We start from the raw sequence: 25,481 nt of genomic DNA, 5'->3' as shown, positions 1-25,481 counted from the left end.
AACATTCTGACAGCTAACATTCTGGGTTTTAAGATGGAAGAGAGACAACTCAAAAGCGTGCAAAATGCATTCCTTTCACTTCCCAAGCCTGCATTAAGTGTAGTTAACACAAAGAGCGAAGTTGCTCTTCTTCCAACTTCAAAAATAAGTACAAAATCATCTCAGGAAAGTTACAGAGCTACTGAATATATTTTTCTGACAATTCTGGGGCAACAAATGAAGAGCTCAACTTCTATACATTTTTTTTTCCCTAAAAACATAAATATAGAAAAACTCCACACAGGAGGAATTAGAAAGGCATTCTATGCCTCTTCAACACAAAATGAGCCAAAATGATTGTCCCTAAGTTCATGCTTACTTTTCACAGTAACTTTAATGCAAATTGCTTTAAATAAAATTAAGCATGATCTTGATAATATGCTGAAGCCAAGTCCAAATAAATATTCCAAAAAGTACTGGAACCAAAACAGATTTTTTTAAAATGTATATAAACCTGAACTAGCTAATATGTCCAAGCATTCATTTGTTTGAATAAATATATATATAACTATTATAATAATTATAATTATATATATATATATATATTATAGTTATATTATAACTATTATAAAAATTAAATATTAACTATTCTCAAAACAGCAGATCAGGTGCAGTGTTCTTCAAGTTAATCCGGAAGTCAGAGTTAACTACTGAGCTAGGTAGTCAGTAGCTGTTCCACTCTTATGTTATCAACAGCAGTTGACAAGGATAAAGCCTTTCCAAGCATCATGAGATTATACTATAATTTTTTTACAGTTCCCTTAGTGTTTAGTTACAGCTCTCCTGGTGTGGGCAATTGTTTTCAATCAAAACAGTATTTCCTCTTGTGGATACTGCTGGCTTTCACAACAGAGCCAAATACGGGAAATCTTGCAATAGCTTATCCAAAATGATATTACAGTGATGAAGCATGGATCACTTCAGACTGAGCTACAAAAACAACAATTTGCAATAGAAAGCAAGTTATTGTGTGAGCCAGTCTGAAGACAACATACAGACCTCCCTCCCCTTCTTGGAAAGTCTTGAACATCATTAACATTCCCACCCCCAGGAACTGGAGGAACAGGAGCAACATGAGAGCACCTGCACTTTCATCAAGCAAAAGCATCCAAACTAAAATTGAAATAGGGAAGTGGGAAGCAAAGTTCCAAATACATTACTAGCCACAAACTAAGGAAAAAACTTACCCTAACTAGTAAATGGATTTTATTGCCCTCCCCAGAGAAGAGGCATGTTGTAAATGTCTTACTGGAAACTTTCATCTTAGTAGAGTTACTAAGCCTTTATGCAATAAGGTTTAGAGAAGCAGGAACATGAGTATTCTGTTAAAAAGTAAATACAGGATTTATAAAAATCTGGAAAATATAACCTGTTTATCAATTTCAGCAGAAACCCCTTCTGTAAATTTTACTTTATCATCTTAATCTATCCTGGTAGGAATATCTTCCCGTTCATCATGTAATATTTTCTTTCCTACAATAATCTGACAAAATTGAACTGTAAATTGCAATGGGCCACATTTTATATTTTGATTGCATTCAGCTGAAAACTATTATTTCCATACTAACTAAGCAGAATATTTGCATTATATTTTTGTGAATTGTGTTCCTACTGCCTGAAAGTGAATGAAAAACTGATGAATGGTGTCTGTATTTTCTGCCACATTATGGGAATCAGAAAAAGGACTTGTCTATCCAACAAGGTAACACCTCCAATATCCTTCCTGAAACCTAAGCCCTAAGACCAGGGCTCTCGGACTACTGCAAACAGATCTTAGACAAAATGCAGTTATAGATCTCACTTTCTTTTTTCTAATAGGCTGTTTTAGAGAGGGATGTAGAAGTAAGTGCTCAGACACAGCAGGCTACAGGAATATTAGCAAAATATCATATGATAAAGTTTTATAGAAAGACTGTCTTGTCAGCCTTAGGGAGTTCAGTTTCAATCAAGATACCTTAATGTCATTATAGCTTAAGTTCAAGGTAAGAATTCAAGTGGCCATTTGCCAAAGAAAAAAGGCTTCCTAGATAGGGCATCACCAGCATATAACCCAGAATTCAAAGAAAAAAATAAATACAAAATCTCAGGAGGAACTAGTATTCTTGCTGTATGCATGAACTGGGTTAAATTATCCATTCCTTCTAAACATCTAGTTTGCCACCAGTTATGAATGGCAGCACTTACTGTTCAGATTAGGTTTTGCTGTTTGCTAAAGAACACTTTTCAGAAAAGTTGTCAGCGTGGTACAAAAAAATCCTTGTAAGAAGGAATTTTAATATAAATCCCAGTGTTCAGTATTTATCAGAGGCTTACATAACCTAAAGAAAATGTTAGTAGAGCATAGCACAATTTGAAGGATACTGCATAGTAGAGTAGGAACTATTCTTTGCTCGTGCAGTGCTAAGGAATCACACAGACACAGAATTTCTAGGTTGGAAGAGACCTCAAGATCATCGAGTCCAACCTCTGACCTAACGCTAGCAGTCCCCACTAAACCATATCCCTAAGCTCTACATCTAAACGTCTTTTAAAGACTTCCAGGGATGGTGACTCCACCACTTCCCTGGGCAGCCTGTTCCAATGCCTCACAACCCTTTCAGCGAAGAAGTTCTTCCTAACATCTAACCTAAAACTCCCCTGGCTCAACTTAAGCCCATTCCCCCTCGTCCTGTCACCAGGCACGTGGGAGAACAGACCAACCCCCACCTCGCTACAGCCTCCCTTGAGGTACCTATAAAGAGCGATAAGGTCGCCCCTGAGCCTCCTCTTCTCCAGGAAGGCGGGTTATTACCTATATTTAGTTATTCCCATAACTAAAGGTGATTTTTTCCTATCCTACCCATCAGATTTTCAGTGCAAAACCAATACTACCTTTGTCCTTCAGAGTATCTTTATCTCTACCCTTAACATTTTTTCAGAAATAACATGGACACCTTTATCTTGCTCTCTGCATATTTTACCTTGATGTTGATTGTATGGACTGGAACCCTGGGTCTTGATCATACTCCATATTCATCTAACTCAAAATCATGTAAATCACGTATGTCTCCTAGAAATGTATCCTACTGAATTTAAAAAGTAAGGGTGTTTCCCTGTGTCCCCTTCCCCTTCAGCATACATAGGCAGAAGAAGGAAAACAACAAAAAATTGGTACTGAGCCAAGTAAGCCTGGTCACTTTGCCTCAGATTTGCCAGGAGAAATCTCTTGAGTTTTTGTGGCTTATGGTTCTGAAGTAAGTAGTTACTATTTCATTCCCCTTTAAGGGAGGTATATGTATATATGTGGCACATGAAGTATTTAATCATTGACTTCCGTTTGAAAAGTTGTATCCAGAGTGCTTGCTCTCTAAAACATCTATCTCCTTAAATCACAGTACTGTAAATGCAAAAAAGAAAAAAAAGAAAAAGAAAAAAAAAAAAAAAAAGGAAAAATAAAACAGTTTGAATAGTAGCCAAGACAAAAAGATCAGAAATTATTTTTATTTTTTGTTTTATCTAATACCGGCCACTTGTAATAGTATATTTGCAATAAATGGGTTTTGCTCATCTCCTCCACTTTGCTTCTGTGTTTAATCAGCCTCAAAAGATGTTTAATACTTCTTAGCCTCTTTCTGCCATGAGCATTACAAAACTCATAGAAAATAATTGGTATTGTTCAGCTTTTTACACTCTACAACCCACTTATCTGAAACAAATCTACGAAATAAGCATGCATATATATATATATATATATATAAATTAATGAAATCAAGTCTATCTTACTAGGTCTTGCAATGTTTTCCATGTGCTTAATGTATTGTTTCTTTGCATTTGTGGAAGGCTACTTTTTTCTACTTTTTTTTTTTTTTTTTTTTTTTCCCCATGCCCACAGTCTAGAGTAACATAACTATGTGCTATGTAAACTTAAAGGCTGGATTTCTACCCTGTACACTTCAGGTTTTGCAACATATACATGATATGTATATAACTCAATATACATATTCATATTCAGTTATCACACTGATAACTGAAGTATACCAAATAATGTGGATGGGGCCATTGATGCAATTGGAATTAATACTTACCTTAACCTCTAATTTAACTATTTGAAACTTAATCTTCTATAGAAAATGTACAGAGCTATCACTAATCTTTTGAAATCTGTATGTTAATGTTTTTAGGAAGGGTAAGGCCTGTGAAATCTAGCAATTTCAAGATTTTGAAATTCTCCAAGACCCAGTATCTTCTCAAAGGAAGAGTTGCCAAAATTGCAATGGATTTTTCAGAATGACGGCATGTGAAAGATGAAAGGACAGTTACTCCTATTCATTTGCAACCTTCCATGTTTATAAGCTTCATTACAGGACAGCACTCCAAATTCATTCTACTGAAGCAAGGAAAGGACACTGAATGAGCAAGTTGAGTTTAAAAGTTAGAATCCCTACTACTGAGAAGAAATTAAGAACTCCTCAGAAAAGTCAGACTGTCTAAGTAGTATCTTTGCCAGTGCAGACTATCCCCAGCTTAGACTGCTTCACTACATTATAGAATTGCCCCTCTCATCTACTCATTGCTCAGTTTATTTTTTGATCCTGAACCTGTTCTGGACACCATGCAGGGTCTAGAAACTGGCACTTCAAAATTTCAGCCTGTACTCCTATTTGTCATAAAACTTCTCAAGATTTGAGTTTTGCTGATCTTTGCCCTGCTTCACTGCTAAACATTTGTTTTCCTTTGTTGAGTTTTCTTTCTGGCCTTGCCTTTGACTTCTTGTAGTCTCATCTAATACAGCATTAACACAGCTAATTCATTCTAATGAATTTTATTCATTTCTAACATGCAAAGTTTGGACTCGGTGAGCTACAGCAGATGAGGCTGGTTTTCTACTCTCCTTCTTGAGCCAAGAGAATTTGATGAATTCCACTGTGTATCAAGTACTACACAGTAGTTCTACTGATTTGCATAAAGAAATATGCAAAATTGAGTAATGTGTAGAATAACCCATATTAAAATTAATTTATAAATTGGAATAAAACATTACTTTTCAAATACAGATAATCACTTCTCCTTATATCATCTGAGGTGTGTAAAACTGAAGGCCAGGGTAAAAGCTAAATATGTATTTAAACATGACTTATCTTCAAGGTTATGGTGTTCTTCTCTAAAGAAAATGTTTGTTTCCTACTTGAAAAATGAAGCTAAAAAAAATCCAAACAGTATGAGAACCAACAAAAAGAATAAAGCAGATGGAAACACTTATAATTCTGTAAGCAGAATATGACTTAACTCAAAAGAAGGTCATCGTGTTCCTCTCTACTTCCACAAAGTTTATCAACAAGTGAGTACTGTAATGGGTTGGGGGTTAGACCAGATGACCTTCAGAGGTCCCTTCCAACCTCAGCCAATCTGTGTTTACAATTAAAGCAACCATAGACATTAAAGCCTTGTCAACAGTTACTGTTAACATACGTTGGTGAGCATGAATTAACCCTGCAGGATAAGGGTAAACTAATTATAAGAAGAAAGAAGAAGAAAGAGAATCTTCGAGACAAGCAGACTATGAGTGCCAGCACCAGCCACTTTTTAGGTACTGCCTAACAAGTCATTCAAGAAGTAGGTGTTGTCTATCTAATTTCATAACCAGCATTATCCAGAGAGAAAACCCAAGGGCCTCCACAACTATACAGGAAGACTTCTATTTCAATGCTGTTTTTCTCCCACAGGGAGATTTGTGCAGAGGCAGACCCTCAGAAGACCTTCTAAAACACCAAAAGAGAGAAAGTAAGATTACATTTTAAATTGTGTTTCCTGTTACAGGTTCAGATTATTATTATTATTTATTTATTTATTTATTTTTGGCTATGACTGCTTGGTGTCATCAGAGAGCAAAATTTAAAGTCTCCTGGTATATTTTCAAATCTTTGGTTTTCAAGAAAGTAAAGAATGTTTTGCATGAAATCTAACATCATATTTTGTATGAAATCTAAAGAATTGTTACTGTCACCACTCTTGACACCCTCCTGAGAACATGCTACATCAAGTATTTCAGAAACATTTTCAAATAGCCTTTTTCTCCACACCCAAAATATAATCTAAAAAATTCAATGATTTTCAAGTCATTGCATTTATTGTTCTACTGAAGTATCTTTTGGTACCGTTTACCCAGCTATTGCTTCATTAGCAATGTAAAACCATTCTCCATAATATTAAATGGCCCTGTGAACTATCTTCAGACACAATCCTCCAAAAGCCTTGGTATTTACTGCAGTGTCCAAGCGCAAGCCTCCTGAGCAGTTAGTTATGGTTTCCTACAATCCACGCCTGCCAGACTTGGCTCCTGCTGTGGGTTCTGGAAGGCACCAGTCCCAATGCACATGTTTGGAACAGACTGTAGCCAGCCTCATTGCAGCCATTTGTCTGAATCCCACTTAGGTTTTAGTCACATAGAGGGGAGGAAAAAAGCCTCTATCTACATGTAATTTTTTGATAAAGACTTCACAGCTGGGACCTTAATATTTAATTACGCTACCCTAGTGGCTCCTGCATTGTGAGAAGAAAACGTAGCCTGTTCTTCTAGTGACTGGACAAATTCTGTGTTTTCTCTTTCTGGAAAAATCCAACTGAAACATCATGCAACCTCCTTCTGTGTTTGTGGAAAATGAAACTTATGGCTCTACAAATGCAAATATGTTAGTGAGCCCATCCTGCCATGTTTTTAGGGAGCAGATTTCCTCCAGCTGTGACAAACTTTGATAATACCTGCTTTTTTGTCCACCTGTTTAGGAACAGTTTCTTCGCCATCAATTTCCCTTATACAACATAATGTGCAATCAAACATTTTCTATATGAAGATACAGGAAGACATGAGAGAAAAGGATAAAGGACAAACCCAACATCAGAAAAAAAGAAAATACTGCCTTAGAAAAGTTCAAAATATATATATTTTTAAAAAGATGTTATTTTAATATACAGGTTTCTTGCCACCTGCACATTTTTAATGGAAATTGTGTTCCTTTAAGCACATAAGTCATTACTGTGTGATCAGAACCCTGAAAATTGTTGAAACTAAACTCATCATAAAATTGACGTCTTTAGTTGAGAAATGTATTTCTCATGGTGAGAAACTAATCACTAAGAGCTATAAACCATCATTAAAAATATCCCTTTGTGATTCCATAAGGTCAAGTATCTTTACTTTATCCAACAATTCAACCTGATCCTCCTGTAGAACAGGTTGTTCTGTTTGTTCTACTTTCTTTTCTTTTAATGTATACAGCAGTTGTGCCTGTGCGTGACTGCTTTGATTTTTGCACTGTGGTCTACACTGGTTGTTTTTTCCATACCCATTGAGCAGACTAGTTTGTTTTTCTTTCTATCAGACATCGTGGCATTCTGTAATCAGTACTAGATACATCCTCTGTTCTCCTCTACTGTAGTAGCTTGTATATGCCTTGACAATCTGTTTGTTATACTACAGCTGTCAAACCTGCAAATGAGGCTCCACCAGACTTCCTGCTCTCTGACCTTGATTAGAAAGATTCCCATTCAGTTTAGTGATCTTTTACTGTCTTCACATAATTTTTGCTCTCAAAAAAAAAAAAAAAACAAAGCAAAAACAAAAAACTCTCAAAGGCAAACTTAAGATTCAGTTTGGAATATCCAAATCTGTATACATTTAAGACCCAGTAACAAGACTTTATCCTATATATTGCTAAGCTGATTTTTATTTTAAAAGGTGGCTAATAAATCATTTTTCTCCCATATTTTACAAGAGAGATTAAATTAAAGAGCAATCTTGCCTGCTTATTTTCTTTTGTTTCACTATCTGAATGCACCTATGTTTTTATATGCTCTGCCAATGACATTAATACTAAGTAATACCCTGCATACTGTCAAAAATATGAGGAAATGCAAAGAAGCTGAATGACTGACTTGCTGCAGAGATGCAGAAGAATTTTCTTTTCTTCCTTCAGGGAAATGCTAAGGTGGCAAGTGGCTTCAAAGAAGATGTGCCCTGGGCTGCTACTGCTGGAGTTCTACAAAGTTTCAACAGGAACAGACACAGGAAGCAAGGAAGTGGAGAAACTGAAAGAATGTGGATGCAGTAGGGGTAAATTAGCCCAATAAATCATAGCTGTTTCAAAAGGATCATGTCATCCCTATTTGTCCAAGGTCCACTCTTTCAGTCTGGAATCTTCTGCCTGCCATAGTGATCTGACCAAATCATGCATATCAGCACCAAAAAAAAAAAAGAGGTGAAACAAACGACTTGTAAAATTGAATATATACTACAGACAAGCTGCAGCAGGAAGACACCTACCTTCCTTTGCAAAGATGCCAGCTCTGTGATTGGTGCCTGCCTGTGCCCGCATTAAAGGGGAAATCTGGTCAGACCTGAAGGATTAGAATACATCTGTTAAACTTTTTAAGATCTTAGACCTTTCTCCCCCACCACCAGGTTTGCAGCACAACTCATTCATAGTAAGTAATCTCCATATGCTTATCCTTAATGCACTTGGCCTTATGAGACCTAGTTCACACCACCTGGATGGTGTTACCTAACAAATTTCTTAAGCTTATATGAATATAAATATTCATGGATCAAGCACTCTACCTTTGACAGTTTTTGCTATAAAGTCAGCTATTGTTCTTAAGGCCTGGATTAATTATAGACTGCACATGAGCTCAGCAGAAAGGTCAAAAGGAAGGAGGCAAACTGTGCACAGTGGCTTGAAGGAATGCTACCCATATAGTAGACCCTTGTGGAACTCAATACGTTATGTAGATCTCGTGACAGAAAAGGACTGGCCTTACTGCCCCAGTCTTTATATCAACTTATCTTCTGTTCCTAAGAATCAACTTCATGTGCAGCAAAACTCAGGGGAAGTTATTAAGAAAGAGAACGAATGACAGGACAACTAACTTTTCAATCCAGTTGCCTTTAAGATTTGCTCTTTTTCTGTTTTCCTCAATAACTGGTCGGAATAAAATTTGATCAAAGCTAGCACTTCCTTCTATCACTTAAAGGGGGTACCCAAAGAACATATTTTGCAGATATTTTTGCATTAATTGAGGTATACGTAATTGGCACCAAACTAAATTGAATTAGTCAATAAAATGAGCATAGTAAACCTGTAATGTAACATTTCAACTGCTATGCAAAATTCACTCCACCTTTTTTGTTTAGGGAGCTTTAGTGCCATACTATTTTTGAAATAGATTTGTAATTGGAATAGAATCTTTTTCATTAATGCCATGTCAGAATGAACAATTATTAGCTTTGACTGAGTAAAACATTTCCTGTACCCACTGGAATACAACTCCTTACAAAACTGATACATCAGCATAAAATGATCTAAAGAAAGTGTGAACCTTGCAGCTTTATTTAAATTATGTGAAATGAAACTGAAGCAAACACACATTTTACATTGTAGGCTTTTTCATCAAAAGTATAATAACTTAGATTTTAGTTACGTGTGTCAAAGCATATTTTTCCTTCGCTTGCTATTCCATTTCAGTTTTTAGCGTTTAATCTTAGAGATGTCTTGATTGTGGCAGACAACCCTACCATAGTCGCTTTGAAAAGAGAAAAAATCCACTTATATCAAATACTAATTTATAAAGGCGTACACTCACCAATTTCAGCTTTACAAATATTTGTGTTCTTCATGGTTACTTTGAAGTTTTCAGCCAGAAATTTGCAATACAAATTCCAGATTATTGTATTTTCTATGTCTGCCTTGACAATTTTGTGCTTGCAGTGATCCCTAACCACACACCCTTCAGCAGGATGTAACACAATTGGTTTGTAATTGTCTGTGCTCAAGACTAAGGTTTCAGAAGTAAGACTATTTCTAAATATCATCATCTATAAGTGAAGATCCTTCCTCAAAAATGCCCTTGGAATGAAATCTTACAGCTGATTGTTTATGTTCAGAATTAAAAAAAATAAAATAAAATAACGCCCCTTTTCAAGAAGTCTCTTTAGATATATTTTGAAGGATGGTATTTTTTATTTGTAACATGCAGTGATAATTATGATGCATCAGCAAATATATCTACTAGAGTGGGAAACACTGTTTTCCTGTACCAGGTATAGGGAACAGAGGTAGGTTAAGGCAGGTAAACTGTCACAGATTATCAAATGCTTAAAATAAGACCACAGACAGATCAAAATGTTACTATTAAATATGAATAGGAGTACAATATTCCAAGTAATTGGTGAGAGCAAACTAACACTTCATCCAATGCCATTTTTGCCTAGCCTTTATCAGCAAAAGGACTAAATGCCACATCTTAAATTTTCATACATCTTTGTTAAATTGTTTCCAAATAACTTTTCTAATTGTGAAGATATCACAATTGTTATATTGTTCTTTTAAGAAGCTAGATACAATGACTACCTTTGCCATTAATAAGCAGATCAGGAAGAGTTCAAATCTTATTGTAAAATGCAAAGGAAACTTGTGGAAATGAATGGTAGAATCAAAACCAGGAATGAAGAATTAGATGAAGAAATATATAAGAAAGTGGAAATTTAGGGATTTCGATTCTCTTTAGGCCATAAAGATCACCAAAGATTGTGCTATAAGCGTGACTACATACAGACATATTAGCCTGCAGTTTCCAGTGAAAATAAGATGCTGTCCATGGTAAAAGGTGCTATTTTTTTACAAATCAAAATTTTATAATCAGAATATTAAAATGTTATTTTATTCCCCAAACTATAGCTTTATTACCAATCATGTTTCTGTCATTTAGATCTGTTCACTGGTCATCATTTGAGAATGAATTTTTAAAAATAAAAAATAAAAAACACACTCTACTACAATAGCTAATAACTACGAAATGATTTTCCTCTACTTGGGTCTGAAATTTAAATGTACAAAATGATATATTATTGGAATTTGCCATCTCAAGACAAAACAGCCGTGATTTTAATCACAAAAATAAGGACTAACCAGAAGAGACTCATTTACATGAAATTCAGAAAGCAAAATAACAATCTGTTATATCATTCCTTCCATCAGACTTTCTTGTTAATCTTCCTTCAACCACCTTACTTTTTATGAAAAAATGGTGCTATATTTCATTAGTCATGTACTACTTTATTCTGTTATTTACTTTCAGTAAATATCATACAATAAAGGTCACAGAGATCTTTTAATTCCTAATGTATTTGAAATTATAAAGAAATTATGTAACTAGATACTTATCCCTTATTGTTTGTTTTAAAATGGAGATGCTAAAAAGTAAAGGATGGAAAAAGCAAACTTTGGTGCCAGCTCTTTCGTTCTATTCAATGAGTTTATCAAATCCATAAGACAAACATATTGGCACCTGCAAAGCTGATCTGAAAACTCAGAAACATCTCAATAGGGTCACAGTTTCCCTATTTTAAAGGTCATTAAGTAGGTATAGATTACTAAATCCTCTAAATATCTAAATATCTGCAAACATAAAATCTCTCTCCCTTCACACAGAGAAAAATGTCTGGACCATCATGAAAGACCATTCATTAAAAACTTGCATCCTTGACCTCTAAAGGGAAAAAGACTGCTGGGACTTGCCAGAGATAGAGGTCAATGAGACTTGCTGTAGGCTTACAGACGGATCATTGGTCATTTCTATTCACTCTGTGCTTCCCTCTTTGATTAGCAAATAATTCACAGACCACTCCAAATTAACTTTGATTTTCTTTTATGGATTCAATGCTTTGCCAGATAGATTCAATGATGACTTTCCTTCCCTGAGAATTCATGAGTAATTTGTTTTCACTAATTTTATTTATACATATATATATATATATATATATATATATATATAAAATAAGGGAGTATTTATTTCTATATTTCTCTGGTTATTGATAACTCTATTACTTGAAGAAGTGAAGACTTACCATAAAGCATGCACTCCTTTTCAAATGTATGAAAATTCATTTAAAAAAATAAAAAATACTTAACAAGCATTGATATAAGAACACATACACATTACATATGAAAATCAGTAAGCGTAGCATACACTTGGTCTCTGAGTCCTGGCAAACCAAATACAAGACATACCATACAAATACCATACAAACCAAATAAAATTTACATTAATATTTGTGATCATTTTTCCTTAATGTTTGACTACCTTTGTTTAAACTGAAATAAAATACTTGTTCCATCATTACACACAGTAGTCTCTGAATGCTGCCACACACAGTCATGACAACAGGAGAAAGAATATTCTTCAGAAGTGTGAATGAAAATCTTAAATTCTGGTTTTAAGAAGAGCTGAAGGATAGCAAAATGGACAGATTTAATAGTCTTCTGGAAAGTAAAATCTCGCTGTTTAACTAGACAGACTTACAAACACACAAAGTTGTCTCCCATCATTCTATCTAGAAAAAGTCATTTGCAAAATGCATTACAACGAGTGGCAAATAGGATACTATTTATTGGCTAATATTGCAATTGAAATTTATCAAATGAATATTCTCCCCCCAAAAATCGCAGAACTGATAACTATACCTCAAAGGCAATTTTTAATCTTTTCAAGTGCTTTCAGGTATTAGCCAAATGTAGTTTTGTGATTTGTCCCATGCCACAGTGCACCTGCAAAATGTGCACAACTTTAAGTTAAATGATAAAATACTATACGCTTGCAGGAAGCCAAAATATTCTGTCAGCCCCCAACCCTAAAATGTTTAAAAATTTTTCTACCCACTTATATCAATATACAGTTTCCTCGGTTAAACATTTCTGTACAGTTATATTGGCAACCTAATTTGTCTGCATTGAGGTTTGGAAAAAGAACTAGAAAGATGCTAATTTCTAAGTGATAAAATGCAGTGTACTCAAGAGGAAAAATGAATGATTTATGGTTCAGAACTAGCGTATCAACAAATTCCACTCTTCTATTTTTTTCCCCACTCTGAGCATATAAATATAAATATCAGCCATTACAATCAACTATGGTTTACTCATTAGGTTGATCTTTAATGATGCTGACTCAGCTAATGCTGATGAGATTTTAAAAGTTGAACCTTCTTGATTAGATCATAGTGTTAAGACCTGTTAATATCATCAGCAAGAGTACTGGGTTGGGAGGGGATATGTTGTGGGGTTTTGTTTTTTAATTTTTTTCTCCTGTGCAGCCTGAACATGTTAGTATTGTATAAAGCAGAATCAGTTTGCTCCACAGACAAGAGCACCTCCTTTCAGATTCCCAGAGAAATCTAGGCGTCAAAGATAAAGCTGAAATGTAGATACCATGCAAGAGAAGCAAAATCTGCATGTATTCCACTAAGTGCCATATATTGCTATTTTTGGAGTCAAAGATCCACTTGCAGACAAAATGTTACTGATTATATGTATAGCTACACTGAACAAATGACACTTTGGTTCTGATCAGCAATAGAATGCCACGTTGCTCATCTGAAGCGTAATCAAATCATTCAAGATACAATGGGATATTCATAGACAAGTTAAGTAAAGCTCTTAAGAGTGAGATTCTTTCACTTCCTTCATACAGCCAAAAAACTACTTCTCAATGTCATATTACCCCAAAAGGTATTTTTCACTGTGAACTTCAGTGTCCTGCATGGACATTTTGATAAACTTGGACCAATATATGCATATAACTATACTTCAGAAATCAGTGGTAATACACTGGTACAAAAATCAGGAAGTCAAAAATAAAAATAAAAAGTCACCTCATTGATCATATCAACTGAAGCAATTTTCCCCAAACATTAACTACTGTTTTTTGTACATTAAATAACAAAATAAGATGATCACTTGCATGCCACATACTGACAGCTCAGTCACTGAGACATGATTATAAAATTTTCCTTTATATCATTAATTGATTTTTAGTTACTGTAATATAAATCAATGCACAATAAAGCTATACTACAAAACACACAGTTCTTAGACTTGAGAAAACAGAAAGTGATTTCCTAATGAAGAAAGGGTGGTAAGAATCAAATTACTGACTTAGTCTGGAGTAACTTCAGAAATAATAATATCCATCCAAAAGAGACTAAATAGCAAAAGTGGCTGTTATATTAACATTTGAACTTTAAAAAAAAAAAAAAAAAAAAAAGGAAAAGTTTGAACTAAGTTTGAAGAAGGTGAGCAGTTTGTGAAAGCACAGAACAAGTGTTTGTGCATATATATTTCTGTATAAAATGTTCAGTCTTTCTGCATCTCATTTGACTGAATTTGTGGGAGAGGAAACAGGATCCCAGTCTGGATGAAATCAGACCTGCATAATGCAATCAAGAATAAGAAGACAGTATACATCAGATATAATATGATACAGGTAGAAATAAAGGTAGAACTTGAAATGAGGAAAGGAAAGATAAGTCAAATATGGAAAATGGACATAAACTCTGCAAGAAGCTGAGATAAGATTTTTCCCCAAGTACATTAAAAAAATGTGAAGAAGACAGATCAGCTTCAGAGAGATGGCAAAAATGTGCTGACAGCAGAGGTATGAATGAAAGTAAATGCGCTCATTAATTCCATATTCACAAGGGGCCAGGGTCATCAACAGAAGTCGATTGCTGAGGATGAAAAATTGTTGTCAGGAAAGGTATCATGGCAGAGAATGTTAAAGAAATCCCAAGACATAAAATAACAAAAACTACAGGGCATCAATAGAAAACTAAAAATATTGAGATGGACTCTAATCTTAAATTAATTTGGAGACTTTTCAGTTACAGAGTAAAATAACAAGAAAATGCTTGAAAATCCAATCTCAGACATGTAAATAAATGAAATGCATACATTTAAACTAACAGTTTGCTTTAAAATGTCAAGTGAAGAAATTCAGCAAAGTTGTAATATAAAGTTACCATTAAGAATATAATCCCAGTTTTTGTTCCTTTTTTTTGTTTGTTTCTTTGTTTGTTTTGTTTTTTGGGGGGGAGGGGGGGCTAGATGATGGCCATTTGCTTCTATGTAACCTACATCTATACAATCCCAGATTTTATGAAGAATGCCTTCAATATAAATATGCACAAATACAGGATTCTTATCACTCACACACTAGGTAAGAATATAGAAGAGATATGCAACATTAATATATAATATAATATAATATAATATAATATAATATAATATAATATAATATAATATAATATAGAAGATATATATAGAAAATATATAATAATAGATAACAATATATAATAATAGATAATAATATAATATATATATTATTTTATATATAATATAAAATATAATATAGAAGAAATATGCAAGATTAATAAAACACTAAGAATTATATCTAGACTTAAAGCTAAAAATAAATAAATAAATCACTGCACATCAAATCAAGATTTTGGTACTAAAGGAACACTACATCTGCCTATTATTATTCACACAGAAATCTTAATCATGAACGTGGTACTACATAAATCATGAAAACTGCAAAGGGAAAGCCTCTTAAGATTCCCTGACTTGAATTAAGACCTTGCCCTCTACTAAAGAAAACTAGTGTCCACCTATTTAAATCTCCAAACAAATACATTTATTTATTTATTTATTTATTGAATGCAATTCCTAGTGCACTTACATTCATGTTTTAGGCATACAGTTGCAGCCAGCAGGAATTGCAGCCCTTGACTAAATAACTCGACGATGAATTGCAGTTTCACTTCTAATACCAAAACAAATCAGAACTTGAGCCCAGCAGTTAAGCACTTCTGCAGAACTTACCAGTGTGTCTGCCAGCCCCGTACGTATACTTCAGTGAAGAGGCCCTAAATCAATGAAGGACTGAGCATGTGCTTAATTATAAGCATGTGCTTAAGTATTTCCTGAACTGGCATCGTAATTAAGATTACAGTTCCTAGGAAATCAGTTTGACACTAATTGTAATCAATGCAAATTTATTCTTACTGGTATTTGTTCACGAAGCAATCCTGATTTCAGTTGAATGTATTTATTAGTCTCATAACTCAGCAATTTTCTGTCTGGGGTTTGAAATTAGCAGTTTACTGTTCATGGGTACTTCTGGATTGCTTCAATCTTATGGAATTTCTTTTTTCTGCAGTTAAAAACAAAATCCTGTTATAAAAGAGGAATCTGGTCAGTCACGCGAGAAGAAATGATTTACATAAAATGAAATACAACACAAGATTTTTTACTGTTGACAACTACCAAGCATAGCTATATAGGTAAGATGGACTAAGCACTACTTCCATGGAAAAATGAAATGGGATGTTTCCAACTATGCTCTGAATGGACTACTCATTCCTACTTGGGTTTAATGTTTTATAAACTTACATGAAAATTCCATAATATGAACCCAAATTTAGGAGACTAGATCATAGAATCATCTAGGTTGGAAAAGACCTTCAAAACATCATCAAGTCCTACTATCAACTTGATCTGCCAAATCCCATCACCAAACCATGTCCTTTAGTGCCCAGTCTACACATCACTTAAATACCTCCAGGAATGGACACTCCACCACTTCCCTGCACAGCCAGTTCCAATGTTTAATCTGTCTGTGAAGAAATTCTTCCTATGTCCAATCTAAACCTCCCCAGCATAACTTGAGACTGTTTCCTCATGTCCTATTACTTATCCCCTGAGAAAAGAGACCAGCAGCCCCTACACTGCAACCTCCTTGCAGGTGGTTTGAGAGAGCGATGAGATCTCCCCTAAGCCTCCTTTTCTCCAAACTAGCCAACCCCAGTTTCTCTTCTGCGCTCCCGGTAAGTCTTGTTTCCTAGTCCCTTTACCAGCTTCATTGCTCTTCCTCAGCTTGAGCAACTCAATATCCTTCTTGCAGTGAGGTGCCCAAAACTGAACACAATATTCAAGGTACAGTCTTCACCAGTGCTGCGTATCATCCATAAGAAACCATCAAATCTGGATGATTTTAAAATGATTAACAACATTTTGCACTCACTAAGAAAAAGCAATGGAGGAGTGATTAGAGATCATGTAATATAGTGTTCTTGCTTCCATATGTATATATTCATATAGTAATGCTAATAGGAATCATAATATTTGATAATTACAGTTCTCCCAAACAATACCAACAAACAGCTTTTAAGTGCAAAGCTACATGCCACATCTGTGCTACGTAAGCATGGATTGTTTGAACCTGAAAAAAAACTGCCCAAGCTCACACAGCCACTTGGATAGTTTAGCTGAAATAACTTCAGTGTTCAGAGATAGCAAGAAAAAAAAGTGTTTTTTGTTTGTTTGTTTTGTTTTGTTTTTCCCACTCTGACTTAGTACTGCACATAATGCAAAAGCCAGGGACCACATTAAATGACATTTTTGTCCTGCTGGGTGTAATCACTAATAGCTCCCTACTCATTTTACCAGATTTTGAGGACTTATCTCTACCATGAGTAAAATGCCACATGGGGGAATTAAAAATAAGGGAGAACTGGGTTCCCATGAGGGTCTCACATGCACCACAGGAGAGCTGCTTACACACAGTCCTAGAATGCTGATGTTGGATCAAAGGGAATTAGCATCTTCCAGCATCACCTTTTATACCTCAGTGAGTGTAAAGTGTCAAGTAGTAGTTTACCAATAGTTTTGTCTGCAATAATTTGCAGTTAGCTTAATTTAGAATTATTCCCTGCACAACACAAGCCAAAGAGCCTGTGGTAACCATTATAGTCAGTCCATAAACTTCTGTTTGATTTACAACTTACAACTGGAAAGACATGCAGCCTTAAATTCACAGACTTCAAATAATAAACTAAATTTACAGAACTCACCACATCCTAAAAAGACTTCCAACAGCTAAGTACTTTACATTGAAAACATGTCTTTTACTCTAATTTGCATTTACCTCGCTTCAAACATATGTATCTTCTGTTATTTTTCCTGTGCCCTGGAGAATTTCTTGCTGCTGGACATATCATACCCATAAACATACTTGTAAGCAGTACTCAGACCATCTCTATACCTTAATGTCAGTAACTTCACTTCTAAGTTTTCTTACTACATTATCCTATCTCTTTCCAGATTCATTCTTGTACCTTTTTATTCTGAAATCTTTCTCAACTTTTCCACAAGTCTTACAATTCTGGGCTGAAAACAGAATCTGAAAGCAGTAGTCTAGCACCAGCCTCCATAACATCAAATACAGAAGTAACTCAGCTTTTCTATTCCTACCTTATATTATATTTCACACTTTTAGCTTCCAGGTTTTAGTGAAGCTAAAATTTATTTGACTAAGACAGGCAGTTTCAAGTCTAAATCCATACATTAAGTCTGAAAGTGAGATTTGCAGATGGCTCACATTTAAAATCATGATACCCATTCAGCTTCATTAACCTATACAGTTCTAAACTTCATAGGCCTACCAGCTTCAAAAATCAGGTTCCTTAGGATTACCAAAATTCTGCTTGAGAAGACTAGAAGTGTCTGGGGTCTTGACATAGCCAAGGATCTAGACAACTGCTTCATGGTTATCTCTCAGCAAGGTCCAAAAACAAAAGTCCTTTGTGCACCTTGAACAATTATAGCTAAAATTGCAGCAGTATTCTGAGTCCTTAAAAATACGTCTGGAGGATATGGTACCCTCCCCCCCCAGTGTCTTTAACAGATCAGTTAACCCACCAAAATCTTAAAACACTTGTACTCAATCCCCTCTCTTGAAAGAAACAATTCAAATGCACCTACACAGCTACTCAGAGGAGTGTAGCTATTTCAATTCGTACACAGGGAGATGAAGGAATACTTCATCTTACATACCATACTTCCAGGAAACATTCCATTTACTACCTGATGCTTTTATTTCCTCAGGAGCACAGAACAAACTAAAGAATTCTTTCTTTATTCCTACTCCAAGTTTATACGGTAGCTTGCTTATAATTTCTTGAATTAGGAAGAGATATCCAAGACTCAGCTTTCAGCTGCATTTCCTAATTTAGAGGTGCATGCCTATGTTCACTTTCTCTTTAGCCCAATTAATCTACCTTTATATTATACTCCATCCTAGAAACCTGAAAAAGAAAGAATACTCTTGATACCACTGAGCAATTAATCTAAATCTCAAGCAGATGGAATGACTTGAAATGTACACTGCACTTTTTACTTCAAACTGGGGTCTTCAGAGACTTATTGAACAACAGTTGCACATTGCACTCGGTGTCTGTCCCTGTTTTAATCCAAGTTCTAATAGAAATCACAAATTCCAGTTTCAAGTTTGTAGGTGCTTAACTGAGGTATCACTACACTAAGCTTCCCTGTACCTCAGTCCTGTGTGTAAAACTCCTTTCTCAGGCTGTTTTACTATATTCTGTTATCCCCATATTACAAACATACTTTTTGTTACCCTATATACGAACTAAAATTTACCATAGTAAAAATCACGATCTTTAAATTATTCTGATTGATTTACTATTACACTGTTTTTATTAAGACAAATTTATTAATTTCTTCCAGATATTTGGTGACAGAACAGTATAGCACTGCATTATATGCTAAGAATATGTGCTTGTGAAACTCCATTGATGTTTTGTTGTTTGTTTTTTTGTTTTGTTTTCCAATACCATGAGATACAATACTTCCATTCACAAAGTAAAGTTTAGATACGTATGTACATACCCCACCTATTAGGATTACCACAATTTTAATATAGAACATTTTAAATCAATACTGGTTCTACCAGGTGATGTTCGCCATCATTTATTCCCTAGTACTGCACAATGTGGATAGGTCCAGATTTTCCCTAAGTTCATCCACACATTAGTACTGCCATAGCTACATGAAAACCAAACGTTGCTATCACTCCTAAGACTTATTTCCTTGGCATCAGTAACTTGGGAAGGGGTAGTGTTGGACAGGGCTAGGACTACATTGCCACTACTTAAGCTGTATCTGTTACATGGATAAATGAAATATATCAGTCACCAGAAATAACAATCCAACATCTTTCACAAGCACTAAATTCAGTTGAATAAAACCTAAAAAGCAGAAAATAGACTAACTTGAATTGCAAATGTAATCATAGATGTCAGACGCCAACCTTAAAGCTTTCAAGGTGAAACTCACCCATCCCTGCACCATGCTGAGGACTGACTGCAGTGCCCTGAGTAGGCATTGTGGGAATGGGAGCCATGCTCCCCAGTTGTGCACATGATAAAGAGCTGCTGCAAATCCCCTCTGATTTTGATCCTATTCATAAGCAGAAAAAAGCTGCCTTTTTTTTTTTTTTTTTTCCCCCCCCATGTGGTCAGGAAGACATGATCTTCATAATCATGGAAATGGAGGCCTCTCCCTCCTGCCAGGATAACTCCTCAGCTGCTTTAGCTATGTGGAGTGAAAAGTCAGAATTCAGTGCCCTGGCATCTAGGCTGCATCTTAATTTATAGCAGATACGTTGTGCTCTAAGAAAGAAGCAGATTGGATCTTCAGTTATTCAGGAACAGAGAACTGAACATTTCATTTCTAGCCTGTAAAGCCACTTGTTTCAAGTAATGATCGCCAATAACCCCTTTCTTGTTTTTCTGTCTTTCTCTCTGTTTTACTTATGATATCTGCTTGAGTGGCTCAAGCTGACTGCAGTGCAGCTAAGGATCAAACACTTAAGCTTTACTTTCAAGTATCAGGCACTAGACAAGCTTATTAATATTCACCAGATAATTTCCTACTTTGCTGATAAAAGTTCTCTCAAAAGAGCTTTCTTTGGTGGAAAAAAAAATAAAAATAAATCCATATACAGCAAATGAGCAAGTAACCACTATGAATTATTTGAAGGCAACCATATGCAACGATGACCTTGAGAACCAAGCGACTGTGAACATTCAACATTCAAATAGTTTAATCCCATTCCTTCTGTGGACAGCATTTAGTGGATGTTGATGATCTATGACATATGAAATAGGACTGAATCATCAATCCTTCCCAAGCAGACAGGTATATGAGAGGACACCTACCAGAAAACAACAGCTTCCACAGATGGTGCTAAGGTTTGAATAAGATTGGAGAATGCCCTCTGACCATAAATAACATTCTCTCCCAAAGCAGAGTTAGGAGAATGACGTATTGGCTAGATAAGACACTGTTAAACAAAAAGTAGAACTATTTAGAGGTTAATACAATGGGTCATTCTCTGATGGTTCTTAGCCCTTTAGGTCCCAAAAAATTAACTTCCATCATCCAAATATGTTTCCAGCTGTATACCAATCACAAAAAAAAAAAAAAAAAAAAAAAAAAAAAAAAATCACACTACAAACAACATGGTTACTCTGTAAACTTATTTTCAGCTACCATAACAGGTTTGATATCCAAAAGCAGATTTCTGGCATCATTGAAATATTCAAACAACAAAATTGATACAAGTACTTATGGTCTTGTATCAACAGAAGTACATTAGGCTGAGAATAGATGTGATAAGGTTTGCAAAATAGATTCAAAAGTATCAAAACTAAATAAATTAAAAAATTTATCTCTTTGCACAAGTGTATTTGTTATCTAGAGACAGCAAGTGACCCTTCCACTGAAGAGATTAATTTTTTTAACATTAATTTTACAAATACAGTTAATAATGCAATGTTGAGGGAGTACATACAAAGGTATAAACAAAAATAACATTATAAAGGATTTTTGAACATCTTTTACTCATTTTCATGTTCTGTTACAATTCAGTTATGTGAAGAGTGCAGGTGTTAAAATAAAATATTACAGGACATCTAAAAATTATGTTTGTTGAAAACTGAAAGGTAAAATATTCAGCTTTAGTAAGAAAAGCTGCTGTATTTTTTGTAACAGCTTTTCTTATCTGAAATAGTACAGCAGACTAGCATTGCAGAAAAAAAATAATTAATAATAGTTTAAAGTGAAGCAGCAATTCCAAGTATTAATAACACTAACAAATGAGCAACAGGAATTGCCTCTGTAAATTAATGATTGTGATGTATTCTGATGTTTTGAGGAAACAACAGTAAATAACTACGTTATTCAGTTTAAAAGTGGGTTGTACAAGTTTTAGTAACAACTGTTGTATGAAGCACTCCAAAATCATGTCAAAAACCTGCATTATCGCCTTAAAAAGGAACACAATAACTCATATTGTATATATCAGAACTGAAAGACATAGGCCATATGCATACTAACAGCTAATAACAATTTCGCAGGTAGGACTAAAATCTGTTTTGAAGTACACTTTTGTCAACACAGGACAGCATCAATCATAAGCCACCCAAGGAAAACTGTTACTGTCTTCATTACAAATGCCAGAGAACAGTTCCTAAGTTGAAAGGCAAATTTTGCAAAATGAGAAAAAAAAAAAAGGTGTGTGCTCTGCAGCTATCCCAGTGTCCTTGGTGTTTTACACACTGACAAGATGTCCTTGCAACTGCTATGCCAAGAAACTCCTGGCAACAGAAGACCTCAAGTATGGACCACGGCCTCACACTTCAAGGCACTATACGAACTCTAGTATAAAAAGCCATCTTCTATACTCAAAGAAAAATCTTACAGTTTGAATGAAGACAGCAAACAGGGAGCTATAAGCAAATTAATAATAAAAAAAAAAACTCACCTACATTCACAGAAGAATAACAACCTGATTTGTCAACAAAAATAAGAAACAAAGTAGGATTTGAAGGACTACAACAGGGTTGTTTTAAAGATCCATAAACAGATCTTTCTGAAACAAAGAACATAAATATTCACTATTGAAAACAATAAGATTGAGTCATGGAAGGTGTTTTTATGGGTGAAAGGAAAAGACAGAAATCAATGAGGTACAACAGACAGAGTGGGGATGGTCCCTGAAGGATGCCAAAGGTGTATCAAACAAACTGCTAATCAATGATGGAGGAAGATAATCATTGACGACATATACAGAAAAAGTAGATGATCAAAACAATCAATGCTCTTTGAAGCAACATTCTAGAGAGATCACAGTGAAGCAAATCAAATTGTCAAATTCAGGAAGTGAACATAATAATAATAATCAAGGTGATTAGATGATAAGAGCCCAGACTGGAGCTTAGTCAATGAGTAAGCACAATACAACTTTGTGCACATTATGTGGAAAGTGCTCACAGAACTTAGCAACAGTCTGGAAAATCTGAAGGTTCTGAGATAAGTCTAAGTCAAGAAGGAAGTCAGACTCACAAAAGTGTTGCTGATGTCCACACAATTAATAACACAAAGAAGGTCTATGAAGGAAGTCCAATTCCTTCCTGAAAGACAGTAAATTCAAGCATAAGACACTACCAGCTGGAGATATCAGGGATAGACTAACAGTTTGGACAGGAGCAGAACAGAGCTCCCTTAATTTGTGTTTGTGAATGAAACTCTACCCTAACAGGGAAAGAAGTGAAGAAATTAAGAGGAAAAACAGATGCAAGATCACCACAAAAAGCTGGCTGGGACGTGTAACAGAACCAGGAGAAATAAAAATAAAATAAAAAAAAAAAAAAATTGAAAAAAGGAAAGAACAGTCAATTGCGCTGAAATTAACTGACAGGTCAGGAAGTACCAGATTTGGCTAGGAAGTTAATGGAGACCTTATCAAGAGTTAACCTCGAGAAATTAAACCATTGGATGGGGAGGGATAAAATCTGAGGAAAGGTGCTTCAGAGCAAGTGTGAATTCAGATCAAGCTTAACTGTAACAGGGATAGCTGTGGGGTGCTGGGCGTATAGCTAGATTTAACTGTCATAAAGGAAAGCCCTGTTGTTTTCAGAGGCTGGTTTTTGCTTCTTCGTGTGTGAAACAAGGAACAGAGTAGATCTCTACAGTAATAGAGGAGAGCAAAAGAGCAAAATTAAAGGAAGAAGTGAGCACAAGGAGAGTGAGAGAAATTCAAATTTCTGAGAGAAAGTGATAGAATAAAAACAGAATATACAAGAAACTTCAGTATCTACAACTAGCAAGAACAAGAACAGAGCTCAGAGGGAGAAAGCACATACCAGACTCTGTATGTACATGTATGTTATTGGCACTCACTGTCAAAGCTTCGGTATCAAGAACAGATAAAAGTCACATACAGAAGTGTGCTATAGCAATAGTAATTGCTACAAAAAGGACTCCCAGCAAGTAAAGTTAACAGCAATATCCAAACTTCAGAATAAATTATTTCAGTGTTTGAGAGTTCTTTTAGGTAAAACCTTGCCCTGAGGAGAGCAGTACTTGCACTTAAAGAGAAAACTAGCATCATTTCCTTACCAGTGCCCTCAAACAGATGCTCTGCTCTTCTTCTACACCATAAGGAATATTACCTTTGTTAACATACCTATTGTTTCAAAGTCTGTTTTTTTAAAAAGGCATCCAATGACCATAACTAGGTTGATTCCCTTCTTCTGGAACAGACTGAATGTGACATGCTGACAGACGTCTTCCAAACATTTTACTTTGTTGCTGTTTAACAGAAAACAAGGAATGAGAGGCAAAGAAGAAAAACAAGTAAGATGACTTTGGCAAAACAAAACAGAGAGTACAGAACCCTTAAGTCCAAAAAGCAGAGGTTACTCTTTTCCATTTGCCTATTCATTATCAGGGTTCAATTGACTAGAAACATGTTGACAAGTCTTGAGGTAGCAGCTGAAGGAAAGTAAGATAGCTTATTGGTAACTCCACATATTTCCAGTGAATCTACCTCCTATACAAAAGGCAATACTGGAGAAGAAAAAACAAAGCTGCTCAGGTCAAGAAAATACAGAGGATGACCCTCTGAGTAGTGAACAGAAGGTAACAGGAGCTGAGATCTGTGTGCTTCCTTCAGTTTCTTCCCACCCTGCAGAAAGTTCCAGATCCCTCAAAAGAGAAGGAATGCAGTGCTTTGGCTAGATGAACAGCACAAGGTTTAGGACTATCAGGCAGTACTACATTAAGTAATGTCTTGCAGACAGATAACAGTATTTTGTAAACCTAGATGAAATTCAAGGATACTAAAACCATTACATTATCCTTACACTGACTCCAATCCCATTCAAATTGTTGAAACTGCATCATCAAAGACTAGTGTCCCTTTTCATCAGCATTTTACAGAGAGAGACATCGAGGAATTTTGTGTTGAGATTTCAATCAAATTTAAAAATGTATATTTTGTCAGAATTTCACATTTCAGAGAAAAAAATGCATAACTATTTTCTTTCCCTCCTATACCCTAATGTAATCGGCCATATTGCAGACAGGAAAGTAGAAGCTGCTAGACGACATACTGCAGTCAAGAGAACCAAAATAATCCACCGACGATATAGAACAAATTTCAAGTGCACTGTATCTGTTCCATTCAATACTGCCAGTAAAGCACTCTTTGTAGCTGTGTTCACCAATCCCTGTTCTCACGAATGAATAAAGATTAGCACCAGCTTGTACCATATATTACTGTTTCTCCAGACCAACTCTACTCCATCTCTAGAACATGATTCTTGAGTCAAATGCAGGTTAAAAGAGATAATACATAGAGTATTTGAGAATGAAATTCTGAATACAACAAGCAGAAATACAAAATTGTCGTAGATAATCATATTAATCCTT

General features: G+C 35.2%; 1 long non-coding RNA gene across 1 annotated transcript in view; it reads right to left on the bottom strand.

The window, feature by feature from the left end:
• The window catches only part of LOC311436267, a 134,826-nt gene that overhangs the window by 4,085 nt on the left and 105,260 nt on the right, over nt 1–25,481 (bottom strand). Inside the window, exon 4 of the long non-coding RNA XR_014692709.1 lies at nt 8,339–8,412. This is a non-coding gene — a long non-coding RNA (uncharacterized lncRNA). The remainder of the gene's footprint in view (nt 1–8,338; nt 8,413–25,481) is intronic.

This window comes from Aythya ferina, assembly GCF_964211825.1.
Source record: "Aythya ferina genome assembly, chromosome: 4".
Taxonomy (NCBI): Eukaryota; Metazoa; Chordata; class Aves; order Anseriformes; family Anatidae; genus Aythya; species Aythya ferina.
This window is presented reverse-complemented; position numbering and strand designations above follow the sequence as displayed.